Below are 16,407 nucleotides of genomic sequence, written 5' to 3'. Positions count from 1 at the left end.
ATATTCATGTTCTCCCACACTTTTCCTCACTCTGTCTCCAACTAAAAAGTTTTTTTTTTTTTTTTTTAAGTTCTTCTACAGTCCTGGCAATTTCCATTATCAGGACTTGCAGATATGTTATTTATTCAGCCTAAAATACCCTCCAACTCGATTTTCCTCCCTTCCTCTTGGCACAGCAAATGCTGACCAATCTTTGGAAATCCACTTAAATAACACTTCCAAATTTGCTTAGGAACCCACAACATCTTTGTCTACAGCCAGATCATCAGTAAAATGTTGAAAACAACAGGACCAAAAATAGAGACATAAAAAACTTCCTGAAAATTGATATTGATATATTAAGTCACATTGTTTTGATCCCAACACCAGATACTATGTCTGACTCTAAGGAGATTTTCAATAAACATTTGTGAATAAATAAATCAACCAGATAAGAATATGCTAAATTTCTTCCATTTATATCTATTTATTTTATCCAAGTAATACGCAAGACTCTTTCAAATTCCTAGAAAATTTTTAGATGCCTTATATCTATAACAATTGTTCTCAATCGTGTGAAATTTTGCCCTCCAGGAAAAAAATGGGTTGTCACAACCCTCGGAGTAAGAAGGGAGAAAGAGATTTTTCCAGCACCTCATCAATTGAAGCCAAGAATGCTGCTAAGCATCCTATAATACACCAGACAGTGTCCTCACAACAAAATTTGTCAGGCTCAAGATATCAACAATGGCAAAATTAAGAAACCCTATCTATATAATTTCCCAAATTAACATGACAAGTGCATACAAAAAAAAAAAAGACAGAATAAAAGAAAAAATGAAAGAAGGAGGGAGGGAAGGAAGAAAAGAAATAAAAGGAAAGAGGAAAGGGCGGACAGGAGGGAGAGAAGAAGGAGAAAGAAAGAGAGGGGACTAGGGGGGGAGGGAGGGAAGGAGGACAGGAAGGCAGGAAAAGAAAGGAAGAAAGGAAGGGACGAAAAAAAAAAAAGACAGAATAAAAGAAAAAATGAAGGAAGGAGGGAGGGAAGGAAGAAAAGAGAAATAAAAGGAAAGAGGAAAGGGTGGACAGGAGAGAGGGAAGAAGGAGAAAGAGAGGGGACTAGGAGGGGGAGGGAGGGAAGGAGGACATGAAGGCAGGAAAAGAAAGGAAGAAAGGAAGGAAGAGAGAGCGTGAAAGGAAGAGAGAAAAAGGGGGAGAGAAAGAGAGAATGAGGAAGTAAAAGAGGAAATGAGGTGTGCTTATTGAGACTTGATCTTTGTTGTTCTCTATACTTTTATTCTGGCTCTTAGCAATGACCTCTTTCCTTCTTATTTTTGTAAGTTTTCAGGGGCATCTACTTAATAAAATCTTCTTAAATTGTTTCTGTCATTTCCCACAATTTAACTAGACTGACAACTTTTCTGTGTGTTATGTGCCATTGAGTCAGCTCTAACTCTTGGTGACTCTATGAATGAGTGACATCCACAGCGTCCTGTCCTCGACAACCCTGCTCAGCTCCTATAGTCCCTATTCATGGAGTTAATCCATCTCAGATTTGGTTGTGCCATTGAGTCAGCTCTAACTCTTGGTGACTCTGTGAATGAGTGACATCCACAGCGTCCTGTCCTCAACAGCCCTGCTCAGCTCCTATAGTCCCTATTCATGGAGTTAATCCATCTCAGATTTGGTCTTCCTCTTTTCCTGCTGCTTTCTAATTTCCCCAGTATTAATGTCTTTTTCAATGAACTCTGCTTTCTCATGATGTGCCCAAAGTAAGACAGATTCAATTTTGTCATATTTTCCCCAAGGATATTTCAAGCTTAATTGCTCTAGGACTCACTTATTCATCTTTCTGGAAGTCCAGGGTGTCCATGGAGCTCTCCTCCAACACCATATTTCAAAAGAATCAACTTTTTCTTATCAACTTTCTTCAGTGTCTGACTTTCACTTCTGTACATAGTAACTGGGAATACGAGTGTGTGGGTGATCATAGCCTCGGTCTCTAATAACACATGTTTGCTCTTGGTGATCTTCCCTAATTCTTTCATTGCTGCCCTTGTGAGGCTCAGACTTCTCTCTCTTGATTTCTTGGCTGTATGTCTATGTGAATTGATGACTGAACGAAAGTAAGCAAAATCTTTAACAATTTTAATGTCTTTATTGTCTATGTTAAAATTGTGCGACTTGGTAACTTGAGTTAAAGAGTTAAAAAATAGCCTAGATGCAGATTAGTATGTTGGTCTGATGGCAGAAGTAGAGGTTGATTTATTTAAAAATTTCTGTTTTAATGTAAAGATTAATTCAAGAAGTATATATCTATACCATTATAGGTATTATTGAAAGTGAGAGAAAAAGGAAGGAGGTAGATTTAAGAAGAATTTAGGGTGATTTATAGAAACTTATGCACAATTTTTTAAAAGCTGTTTTAAAGAATGGGAGAGAGAACTAAAGAAGGAATTGTGAAAAGATTACAAGTTATCATTAAGGTTCCGGGTGAAGTTGTTGGGTGTCATAAATTTGTAGTGTCAGAAATCCACATTATATTGCAGGCATTTTCAGTAATTTTTAGTAGCCAGGTGTGTGTGTGTGGAGAAGTCGGGCAAGTGTTTTGTTTGTTTGTTTGTTTGTTTTTTAGGTAGTGTGATTAAAGAACAATGAAACAAAGAAAGAAACTGGTATTAAAAAAAAATTAGAGAATGTTTGAAATGATGGACTAGGAATCTTTCAGAGATGAGAAAGAAAAAGGGCATGAGGAGGGAATAAAAAGAGAAAATGGAGAATTTAAGCAACAGGAGGACTGTATAAAGTTGAAGAAAATATATCTTAATATTAACTGAGATGAATAAGCTGGTTTGTGGTTGGGGGATGAACATTTCAACTCAAGTTTTAATTGGTTGAGAATTTCCAGGTGATGATAAGATCCAGTGTAGAACATTGAGTAAAGATTAAAGTCACTAAAGGTGGGGAAAAAAAATTACAAAACTGAAAGGTTAAGGCACTGAATCTTGAAGTCATTCAAAAAGAATTTAGATTTTTTTCTCAGTGTGAGAGTTGCTCCAAATAAAATAGATAACCAAGAGAGGTATAATCCATCTGAAAGAAGTGACATTCATGAATCAATGGTATCTACAATGTCCTCAACAGTCCTGCTCAGCTTCTGTAGATTCATGCCTATGGCTCCTTTTATGGAGTTAGTGCATCTCACATTTGATCTTCCTCTTTTCCTGCTGCCTTCTGTTTTCCCCAGCATTATTCTCTTTTCAAAAGAACCTTTGCCTTCTCATGATGTGCCTGAAATAGGACACGACGTTCAGGACTGTGTTATTTTTAGCTTTGTTCTTCAGAGATCATTAACTGCAGATTAGTGATATTGAGGCAAATTTTACTGTACCTCAGAAACTAATGCATTTGACTCAGGACATCTAACATTATTTAGAGTACCTAGGTGCTCATTTCTTATCTCCTAGTGTATTTTAGATTTGGATTATCTTCTATCAAAGACGGTTCTTCCCTCATCACCTGATAATCATTAGACTTGAAAAGAGAAGCTGAAAGTGGTGAATTTATCATTAATTTATAAATTTCAAGACTGTGTATCTTACTCTAAGTTGTTTCTTCATATTTTATAGCCGTTCCCCTTTCTTACAAATTGAAAACACATCCCTTTATCATGTTTCATATTTTCTCTCTCACACAGCCAAATACAGTGCACAGCACAAATGTTTAATGATCTTTCTAGAATCAAAGCAGTAAAGAATAATAGAATATAAAGGAAATTAACCGATGTATAATTTGGGTTTGTGAATGTGTCTGTTAATACTTATGTGCCTTGCCATTTCCAACTTCATTAGATTTGTTTAAATGATTAAAAACATAAAATATTGGAATTTAATTACATTATTAAGATTATTTTATTCAGTAAACAGTTTGACTATCTATATTCTATCAATGTGCAATATTCTATAAGCTGGGATTTATTTTTTCTGCTTAAATATATCATTTACTTTTCATCTAAAAAAACGACTCAGTGTTATTCTCTTGAAATTTTACTTTCTTTTGTAGATACTATTTCTTGTAAAGACATGTTAACTTTATCCCACAGAATGGCATACTAAACATTGTCTTAGTGTATTTGATGTATATCTCACTTTTTAACCTTCATTGTAAAATAACTATTTTGTCATTACTTTTTATCTTTGAACATTTTTGAATGTTTACACTTGTTAAATAAGTTTTTTCTATTCTACTTTCAGAAATATTGTGTGTATTGTTCTAAGTATACTATCACGTGCCCTATGGAACAGATGCTAAAAGACCTTCTAGTGACACTCTCCCTGGGAAATATCCCTTTTATCCCAATACTCAGAATACAGATAGAAAGAGAAAGTGAATCAACCAAAATGCTAACATCTATAACTCAGAGGCTTACAACTTACAATCACATTGCATTTAGGACTAAAACAGAATGATTTATAGGAACTGTTAGAATGATTTAATGGTCTGTGTGGAGCCAGTCTTGACCACAACAGTACCACTTATATAGTCAAGGATAGAAGGATAGAATCATTTTGCTTTGAAGATGGCAGTGATGGGCAGTAAAGACCAATGAAAGTAATGATATGTCACAATGATAAGACCACCTGGACCTCCATTAGAACAAATAACAGCTCTAAAAAAGAAAAAAGTGTGATCTTAAGAGTTATGGTAATAAGACAGCAATAAGAGGTATAGTGTTTAACTTAATGCTACACATGATCATGCAGGAGCCAAGAGAAGGCAGTGAAAATGAACAGCAGCCATAGGGCAACAGTAGCAGTGGCTGAACAGTATTGTAATAAGGATAGGAAACCCTTATTGTAATTATGGAGATCATGATTAGCAAAATAGAAGTCGTTACCAGAGGTGTAACAAAGGGCTATTTTTAATTTGTAAAATCATTTATATGAACAGTTCTACAAATAATTTAAGAAATATGTTAAGTAATCTTAAAAATTACATAAAATCGAGTAGATCAGCATGGTCCCAGCTATTTTAACTATAGCAGGCTGTCACTGAGCGTCTGAAGAGGAAATCTCTGAGACAGTGAATTAATAGGTGAGTAATTACTATCAGGTGGTAGAATAAAGAATAACATTTTAGAGATAAATGGAATTTGGTCACAAATAAAGTTTTCTTTACACATAATAATCAACAGTGGTTTCCTTTGCACTATTTTGAAAAATTATGTCCTGTGTAATTTTATTGAATGAACAATTCTAGAATGAAAAAGCTATTAGTAGTATGAGATAATATGAAATTTAAGGCTACTCTATTAGGTTCTAATTCCACCACCACTTTTTACACTCCTAGGGTAAATCCGGTATTTCTCATTATTAGATACATTCATGCACTAAAATATTTTTAAGCTGATTAAATTGATGAGATTTTTAAAAAAACTTTCTAAAAACCTATCAAGGAAATTTATCAGTGTTCTCATGACTAATCTTAATATTTTATTTAAATTTAAATTTAAATCTTAAATTTTAAAAACAAACAAACGAACAACCTCAATTATCCGGACATAGATATAACCGTCATTTTATGAAGTAGACAGTTCCTTGTTTTATTCTTTATGTCAGTGAAAAGAAATTTAAATAACAAACATAGAACATTAAAAAAAAAAAAAGTCTTTGTGTGTCCTATTGAATCAAATTGACCCACAGCTCTAAGATCCCTAAAGAATACTAGCTAATAAGTATAAACTCACTGTTTCAAAGGATAAAATATATCTGTTGTTAGATAAGTGACAGACCAATTAATCTGTTTATGTACATGGAATGCAAGATTCTAATATGAGATTTTACAGTCCTTAGCCATACTTTCACAATATTTGACTAGTAATTTAGTGGAGTGAGTATTCACTTCAGTGAACTCTTTGAGTACATGCCCACCTGTCTCAGCATATTATCAAGGCCAGATATTCCATCACCAAACATTTACTTATTATGAATCCAGAAAGATTCAATCTCCAAAAATCTCCCACTTAAAGTACAAGTATAAATGAAGTGGAAAAATCTTTGTAACCACTTTTACCCCATTAGATTTATTGGAAAATAGCTGGTGAGTTGAAGAACGAAGAGCACTCAAAGGTTCTAAGGAAAAAGAAGTGGGAGAAGCAAAGTGTAACTAGACAAATTTATCTGCTTAATTATTTTGCCAAAATTTTATTTTTTAAGACATACCCATCTTAGTTAACAAACAGAAATTGTGTGTGTGTGTGTGTGTAAAAAATATGGGGAAGGGTAAAAAAAATGTGTTGAAGAAAAGCACAGGGTTTGAATAAACTCTTTTTTCTCTGTTATTCCAGGGCAGTACTTCTCTTAATAAGAACTTTTATGTTTTTAAAAATAACTGTCCCATTCAAGGAAAAAAAAATAGTTTTGATATAGTATTTTTTAAAGAGTGAAAAAACCAAGAAAACTAAATTAACATAAGGCTTCATATTGATACTATGAACATCTAGATTTAAAGTATCTTTTATAAATACGTATATAAACAGATATTTCAAAAGTTGCTGGCTACCAGTTCTGACCTGCCACGCTGTGTCTGTCAATAGATTTCATTTTGTCCTTGGAGCTATTTCAGTTACATAAGGAGGAACATGAGAGCAATAAATGCATTAAATAAAACACACAAAGTATAATTTGACATTGCAAGTTTTTGTGTTCTTCTCAGTCAACTTATTCAGTTGCAATTACTAGCAATTACTAATCCTATTCCACCCATTGCCATGAAATACATATACTGTATCTCAGAGAGTCGGTTCAACTTTCCTGATATATTTTCTGATCTCTTCTCTCTCGAGCTTGCCCTTTTTACACCATCTGAAAATTCAGCCCCAACATGGGTAGACTTATTCATGGTCAAGGCTGAGAAGAGTCAGATTTCCACTCTGCAGCCCACCTGTGGCTTTTGCTCTTAATTCTGGTTGGAGTCTGAAATTCAAGCTTTTGAAAATGGATTCTAAACAACAAGAATAATTTAACTTCCATGTGAGGCTTCATTACCTTAACACAAAACGTGTGTTCTGAGAAATAAGTTTAACAGTATGTCATGGCAATTTAATATAATAAAATAAAATTTGTATTAAGACATTTTAGGTTGTAAAAGACAGAGAATGAACTCAACCTAGCTTAATCAAAAATGATTATATTGGCTATGAGTATATCCCTCGATTATTTATAAACAATGTTCTGATAATTGTAAATAATAAAAAATAATTTATAAATAATAATAAATGATCTAATTATTTAAATTCATATATGTACATGTATACTTATATTTGTTTAGAAAAAATAAATGGAATGGGTAGGACTCAGGGCTGACTTCAAAAGAACTGCAAGGAAAATCTTAAACTCTACTTTTCTCATATCTGCTTCTCTCTGAATCACTTCACTGCAGATTAGTGTTTTTCATAAGGCAGAAACCATAGTTAACCTAACATAGAACAATCCTAAGTCCAAAACTAATTGAAAAAATAATTGATTCTCTCCTCCTCCTCCTCCTTTTTGTTGCCTGGCTTGGGTTTGTGGGGGAGTGGGGAATGAATTCTTGGAAAAAATAGCAATTTCAATACGAACAAGATGGAAGAGGTGGGAAGATGAGGTTTGCTTACTGAGAAAAGTGGTTTGCTTTCACAAAATGGGAGAGTGTTCTGGAAAGAGGAACAATATAGATTTATTCCATTTTGTCAAGTAACTATTACCCACAGAGGAATAAGAAAGCCTTCACCACATAGCTGATGAGAACTACGAAATAACATTGGTGGAATGATTTATAGAGCACTTACATAAATGTCCAACTTAAAAATTTGAGAATGGAAAATAATATAGGAATAAGTACTTATGACCAGGTTTATGAGATGACTATATTTTAATATAGATATCATAATATTTTAATATTGTACATACGTATAAAATATATTGATTATATTCTTCGAGTTTTAACTAGGAAAACAAAACACTTATTTTTAAAGCAGAGAGAACTTAAGAAAGAGAATATGTTGCAGCAGCAATAGAAAAGTTGAGCAATAGAATAGGGACAATGATATAAGGCAGATTCAGCAACAACGGGGAGCCACAAGTTCTTTGGGCTAGAGGCAAAAATCAGAGAGAAGGAGCAATTAGGGGGATCGTTTTATAAATTATATAAATATCTAACAAATGTACTGTATATTTGAAACCAATAAAAAATGTTAAAAATAAAAAAAAGAAAGAGGCCATGTTTCCTGTGTTCAGGGAAAAGGTTTGTCTGCAACAGCTGGATTCGGGCAGCCCTGTCTAGCCACAGAGGAGATGTAGTCTACTGGAGATATCACCGACACGGTGATAAAAATGCTGACAAAGGGAAAGAATTACTCTGGCTTCTTCCTTTCTCTCATTTTTGTATATCCCACCAGAGGCTCCCATTGGCCAAGGTCAGTAGTCCGATGACTTGAGAACTTGGGAAATGAATCCCTAGGGTCAGGAACCCTATCATAGAAGCAGGGAAGGCAAATAGTGAGAAATAAGTCTTAAGGGAGTATATTTCTGTTTTTCTTCTCACGCTGAGTTTTTTTAATAAAATGGTTTTACTACTTTTTTTTTTCCATTTAGATTGTGTTTACTGAGAAATTATAACACCATGCTAGATATACTATATATGGTCTATTTCTAACTTCTGCAAAAATAAAATCTAGTTTTTTAAAGTAAACATTTAAAACAGTTTACTTATATAAATTTACTTCAGATGTCTTCAAATTTCATTTATTTTTAGTTTTTGCATCATAATGTTCTTTCAGGAAAAGCAGTTGTCCTTAGTATGCCTAAGATTCTAGAAGTTCACAATGGCAGCAATCAAAATTGAACAGACTGAGTGTGTACAAGACATAAAGACTTGTACCAAAAGGCGACATACAAAGAAATGAGTATTGAAAACATGACAGTCCTTGAGGAGAGGAGAAGGATCCAAACAACACTGTTGTACTTGATGATATTTGTTTCCTCTGCTTGGGGCTGAATAATTTTCCCGCTGATGTGTTCAGTGAAAAGACAACAATAATCCTTTCAGGATTTTTTCATTTGTAATACGGAATGTTTGCTTACTAGTTATTTCCTATCTAAATTGCTCTGATATGAGAAATGCATGTCATAGCAATCATTTCCCTTTAAACATGGATTCAATTTAACACTCTGTCCTCCTTTCCAGCAGAATACTGTGTATCAACCTTGGTTACTTAAAAAGACAAGGTTCTGTTTCTTTTTTTTCTTGTCTTATATTTATGTGATTTTTTTTTTTTTTATCTTCATGGAGGGTGAACGACCAGTGATAGTGAAAGCTGTTTTTCTCCTTCAGACTTTGAACATTGCTAGCATGCGTCCTTCTGAACTGAGAGAGAAGAGGGTAGCTTTCTGCCTTTTTCTACTACAGTTTCCCCAATACCTCAGTTTCCCGTTGCCTTCTAGAAAAATGTAGAAGCTATGCTAAGGTAGAAATTGCTCTTCTTTCTAACCTAACCCTTCCTCCCAAATCATTCCTCATGTTTTCACTATGTTTTATTTCTTAATTGTGTCTATTTCTTTAAAATCTTATTTGCTTATTTGTTGGTACTGCATTTCTATCCTGCCCCACTAAACTGTGAGTTCCTTGAAGGTAGGGAATTTTTCTTTTATAATTTTTTCTCTCAGTCCTAGAACAATGCCTGACACATTTCAGGTTCTCTAAATATCTGTTAACTCATTGACAAGGAGAAAATTAACATATGGAACATATATGAGCTCCATATATAGCAAGGGATAGGTATTAATCTATCATTTAATGTCCCTTAATTGTCAGAAACATTTTGAAGACATATTCTATTAGTTCAGGAGATTCATAAAAATACAGAGATGGTTTGAGTCAATTGTATAATGTAACCAAGAACAATCAGTGTGATTAATGTATAATAGGTATTTATCAGATGCTTATTAGATAAATGAATAACAATATACTAGGCCTCTTCCAAACAACATCGATTCGCTTATTCATTCAAAAAATATCTGAGTGTCTGCTATGTACTAGCTACTGTCTAGATACAGGGTGAAATCAATTAATAAAATAAATTATTTGTTCTCCTGTATCTTACAAATAGATTTAAGAAAAAAAGAAGCAACTAGAAGATTCCTTAATAATTTCATAATTTCTCATGAATTTATGACAAAATTCATAATTTCTTATGAATTTATGACCAAATGGTAGTGGCTCAGGTCTTTTTAACCTCTAGAAAGAATGGGAATTTATTCAAAACTTGATGGCAGTTTCCAAATGTGAGACCAAAGACTTTTGCAGCCTGGTGAGCAGTAGCTTTCACCCGTTGGGTAAATGTTTTCCTAAGTGGAACATTATTAGCAAGGTACAACATTGTCTTATCAAATTGTAGAACTGTGAGTCATGGCTCATTTAGCAAGCTAGAAATTCATTTTATTTTATTTTCATCTGTCTTTTTTTTAGATAAAGTAAGAGAAAAGACGAGAATAAAACAGCAGAATCAAGTAGGATACAACAGAACAAAATGGAAAATTCAGAATGCTGACACTTGCTCATTCATTTTCCAAGGATTGGAATTATTTCACAAAACTGTGTGTGTGTGTGTGTGTGTGTGTGTGTGTGTGTGTGTGTGTGTGTGTGAGAGAGAGAGAGAGAGAGAGAGAGAGAGAGAGAGAGAGAGAGAATTTTTGTACTGGCTTATTAGGTTATAAATTATATTTATTGTAGGCTAACATATATAAAAAAGAAAAGAAAAAAACACACTGAAACTATTTGGTGCTGGGATAAAGAATAAATAATGGCAAAAAAAAGCTAGGGCTCAGGAAAGAATTCCTGGCTTCAAATGTGGGAGTTGCTTGAATAAATCTCCCACCCACCGCACACACTCACAAAAAAATCCAAATGTGAGGAAGTGAGGCAGAAGTAATGAAGATGTGGCCGGTCTTGCAGATGCAGGAAAGAAAGTGATGCCTTAATGTAATATACACGTGGGCAAGTACACAGATAAGGTGACAGATCGGACTGTGGTGGGTGAAGGAGATAGTGATAGTTGTTGGTTTCCAAAGGAACAAACGGGGGTGGTTAATTACTTTAATAATACAGGGTCAATGAGGTTATTCAGATCTGGCACCAGACCTGCTGAATCAGTTTCAAACACATAAAACAGGAGATACACAATAAAATAATCCAGCATAGGAAATTTATTAGATAAAGAATGAAATAAAGGTTCACTATATTTGTTCTGAAATCGGAGTGAAACAGGGCTGAAGTTATGAGAGTAGCCTCTGTTCTTATTGATTGCAGTTGGCTCAGAAACTGGTCAGGAGAGATCTGAGCTTTCTTATTTGCAAGAAAAGATTCTCTGTTTATTAAAAAAGGCTTGATAAGCCTGAAAGGTTGGAAATATATTAGGGACTCTGAATTCACAAACTGTATTACCAGAGTTTATTTACTAATGTTTCAAATGAAAAGAAGTAAGGTTGACTTATCTACCTCCAGGGCAACTGAGAATATCACATGAGGTAATGTATGTACAAAGCACTGGTTGTTTTAGGAGTGGGTATTATTATTATTAAATTCTTCTTATTATCATTTCTTCCTAATGAATGGGTGGGCTAATGTATGGCAGAGACTGGTGAAACAGCTTTGCACAGGAGAGTAAACTCTGATAAAATGAAAGGTTGTAAAAGAACAATATAATAAGCCTTCAATAGTGAAGTTCAAAGAGATAATAATAATAGTAACAACAGAGGAGGAGAATTTTTAGTTAAAGAGAATTATTATTATTATTTTTTTTTGCAATTGCTTCATGTTCCCAAAGATAAATACACATAAGTGATCTTTGTGAATATTTTTTGTACGTGGGGATCACATTATAATTCACATTGTTTCTTTCTGTCCATCTAAAACACCAATTCAGTTTCTTGGCTCTTATTTCTTCTAAACTTGGTTACTTTGACATTGATCTTAAAATTTTTAATTGTTTTTATTTTTATTTTGAATTGTCTTCACTGTATGGAGAAACCGTAACCAGTCTCATGGAAGATAAAATGACTTTTCTTAAAAATGTGTGATAGTGCTTTCTTTTTAAAGAGGATATGTTAAAAATGGATATGTTAAAAATGTTTTTTAAAAAGGATATATAAAAAAAAGGCTATGTTAAAAATGGATATGTTCAGGCTCAAATGAAAAGAGCCTTGTGACTTTTTCTTTGGCTGTTTAAAGAAACCAGTGCATACTAGTAAAAATATGTGAGGCTTTGTCCTGATTTTCCTTTGTTCTAAGGTACTTTAGAATGGGCATTCCATTTTAGTTATCTTTTTTATTATATACCCTGACTGAGGAAGTGAGTCACGCTTAATAAATATCTGTTGAATTGAATTACGTGGATGCAGCAAATCATCTTACAAAGCTTTAAAAACAGTATTTTTAAAATCAAAATCAGAAAAAAATGATTTGTGATATTTATGCTTAATAAATGAAACTGTGGCCTCCTTGCTTCATATTTCGCAGACACGAATAAAATAGTTCTAAATTGAATGTTGGGCCAAGAAGTTAGTATCTGCTTAGCAAGTAAATATTTGGTAAGTATGACTTTCAATCATGCAAAAAAGAGTTGTGCTGGCCTTTTCAGGGTGCTACCTCTTCTAAATGTAGTTCGTGTGTTGCCATAGCAAGTTAAATTCTATGCACATTTGGACAAAGGTCACAAAAGTTGGAATAAATTACATTAAAATAGTCCTTTACCTTTATTTGTAATCTAATGAAATTTTTAAAAAGTCCTATCATATTTTCTTTACCTTTTATATTCAAAGTTGGTAAAGGAGAGTTTAAATGTTACTTCCATACTGGTAAGAGTAACCTTCTAAGGTTGGGTTTCTTAGATCTTAAAACTTCTTTTGATGTGTCTAATATATACCTTTAAGAGTTACTTCTTTGGAAAATGTCCAGTCCAATTTAAGTTCTGTTAAGGTTCTTAAATAGAAATATGTAGCTTTATCATACTAGCAACATGTTTTCATTAAACAAAACTCTTCTAAGATTTAAAGCTCCCTGAAACTTCAAAATTTCCATTTGAAGAGGAGATCATCCTAGGTCATTTTGAGGTCCTCAGTGGCACATATTTTTTTTTTTTTACTTTATTATACAGATCATCTATCATCCAAGATAGTAGTTCTCTAACATTATCCCAGTGACACAAAAAGAACATAATTTTGAAGAGTCGTGAGACCTACTTAGAGCAGCATCACATCCTTGAACTCCTGATAAAGATCTGGATAAAATTTCTTCTCTGGAATGCTGCATTTAGCAGTCTACAATAGCAGTACATCTATGTGAGTCTCTTAAACTTCCATCATCTAGTGAACTCTAAAGAAGTTTAGGTACCAACAGTGATTCCATTAAAAACTGTGTTTCCTGAGGATTTACAATTTGGGGAAAAATTTAAAATCACTGCATGATTTTGCCCACAAGACATCAACCTGAGGAAAACTTAATTTAAGCCATTTCCATAAACTTCTGTACACAGTTTCATTATTTGTATCTTATACAAAATCAAAATAAAAACTTCATATATTTTTTATATTTTATATTTCAATGTATAGGAAATACTGCTATTGTGTAGACTATTTACTTCTGCATAATATAATGTAGCAAAGGTCTTACTGTTTCTTAAAAATTACATATATGCCTACAGGTAATAATAAAATCGATGAGGATTTTAACAATTGGATATTGTCAGGTTTAAATATCACACTTCAAAATACAATGATATTTTATTATATTAAAGTCTAATTTATATTTTTAAAATTGCACATGGTGTATTTTTATAAACAAGATTTAAGTATGCATTAGAATACCTAAAAACAAAATTTAATAGCTAATAATTTTGCTATATTCAAAAATGTATCTGGTAGAATAATACCTTGGGATATTAAACTATGTCATTTTCCATATGTTACCATGTACCCCTGGACCTTCTCCAAAATATTTCATTTCAAAAGCCAAGATTAGATAGAGTCAAGGAATATCATTACTTTTATACATAATAGATATAGAGGAGTTGATTAAGAGTCAAAACTAAACTGAACTAGGTAAAGATGCTATGAATTGAGAAAAAGAGAATGATTAAACCATTCATTCAAATCAGCCACTGAAAGCTAGGAGATGCTAAGAAAGAACCTTTTTCCTATTTAACTCCATGAAAGAATGGTGTTAGAATATCCAGACAATGTGGGCAAAGAAGAGTAGGGTCCTCTGCCTGAGCCTTCTAGGCCCCAAGTATCCAAGTGCTCCTTCACCAGGATGGTAAGAAAAGAACAGAACTGTCTTTGTGAATTGCCTGCACAAATGTGTTTTGTCAGCCTGCAGTTTGTTCTGGCTCCAGTGGGCTTTGTATGCGCTTAAGAGTACTGAAGACTAGTTTCCAAGAGCCAATGAACTTGACATGTTTTTCAGTCTAGATAAGGAGGAAACAGCTGTGACATACATGGACTTCTAAAGAAAAGCTGCAAAAATGTGTCTCTGTGTAAATGAGTGAGATGGTAATTCACCAAAAAATACAATAGTGTTTTAAAGTCTCAAGTCTTGGAACTTTGACTCAACCATAGGAAACTAAGGCAATCAGGAACAGAAGGGATGGGAAGAAGCCAACTGACTGAAAATAAATATTGCTGTTTGCATAATAGAAGTTTGTGATAACTACAACAAATATTGGCATGCATCATACTGGAATAACACTACGATGATGTGGCAGAGTTGGGTGGGATAGAAGTTAAGGAAAGGGTTCCTGTCCCTTATTCTAGAATTGAAGAGGAATTTTCATATAAAGGGCTAATCAGCTCTCTGTTCGGCTTCTGTAAACATGCTTGCTTCATGGGCCATACTTGAAACTGACAAAAGACTCACCTTCTCTTTTGCTTAATCTGTCTAAGCAACAAATGCAACTGTTTGTACCCCCTAGCAACTCTCCCACTTTGTAATACTTTGTAACTATCTGCAACCTTTGTAATGGTGTGAGTACAAATTAACCAATCAGCACAGTGCCAAAAAGATTCTGTAAACATGCTTGCTTCATGGGCCATACTTGAAACTGACAAAAGACTCACCTTCTCTTTTGCTTAATCTGTCTAAGCAACAAATGCAACTGTTTGTACCCCCTAGCAACTCTCCCACTTTGTAATACTTTGTAACTATCTGCAACCTTTGTAATGGTCTGAGGACAAATTAACCAATCAGCACAGTGCCAAAAAGGGTCTACAAAAGGAATGTTGCAACTGACCTCGGGGTCCAGATCTTCAGAGCGCTAGCTCCTCTGGGACGGCCGGCAAAATAAACTCGAGTTCTACAACTCTCCGAGTGCTGCTTGGTTTCTCGCCAGTCTGATTTTGGATCTTTTCTGCATCAGAATAAAGAAAGACACTGTGGTACGATGCACAAATAGGCAGACTGGAATCCCTGTTTTATCATTATCTAGATGTTTCAAAATGTTCTCTATAATGCGCCTTAGCTTTCTTAGACTATTAGCAGCCCCTGAAAGCTGGGAGGTGGTCTGACACTAATATTCATGCCTTGGTGTTGTTGGGAGCTGGTGTGGCATTGCCAGCCCAGCCATGGTGTTCTACTTTTTGAATAAACACATTCACAGCACAGTCACATTAGACAAGCTCACTGTAAGTATGAAGGATCAAGACAAAAAGAAGATCACTCTATAACCATATGTGAGTAAGCCAAGAACATTTTACAACAATAAAAAAAAAAGGCCAAACACCTCTCTATCCTGGCTAATATTTCCAACTGTTGCTGTTTTATTGATTACAACTTTAGCTTTTATTTGTTCCTCCCACCTTCTAGGTAAGAATTTTTAATATAACCAATCATAAAATTATGTAGTACTATGATATATGAGGATTAATACTTAGACAAAGAAGCTAGATAATTTACAACAATTGAATACTGATATTGTCTGCCTAATACTGTCATAATCAATGTCTAACTATACTTTATTTCCTTGTACTTTTCTTCCTGGCAGCACTTCTTTCTATGATACTTGTGTACTCTCCACTTAATTTTCTAATGCAATAATTTTAATCGTATTTTGTTTTTATTATGATATATTTCTATACAAAAAAACTAATAAACCTTACCATATGTTGAATATGAATGAAAAATGCTAATGATCTCTTTTATGTACTGGCCATTTCATGTTAGCTATAATTTATGAGTATTTTATGTGGAAACTGAATATCAAGTCAGCTATGAAATCACTTATGCATCAAAGTAGCTTAAAGAGTAATAATTTTTAGATATTTTGCTATGTTTGGAGCTCAGAATAATACATAGGCCAATATCTTAAACATATTAGTGACTACATTCATATTTTTTGTT

Source organism: Pteropus alecto, unplaced genomic scaffold, assembly GCF_000325575.1.
Source record: "Pteropus alecto unplaced genomic scaffold, ASM32557v1 scaffold72, whole genome shotgun sequence".
Taxonomy (NCBI): domain Eukaryota; kingdom Metazoa; phylum Chordata; class Mammalia; order Chiroptera; family Pteropodidae; genus Pteropus; species Pteropus alecto.
The sequence above is the reverse complement of the archived record's forward strand: the minus strand, read 5'-3'. Positions refer to the sequence as shown.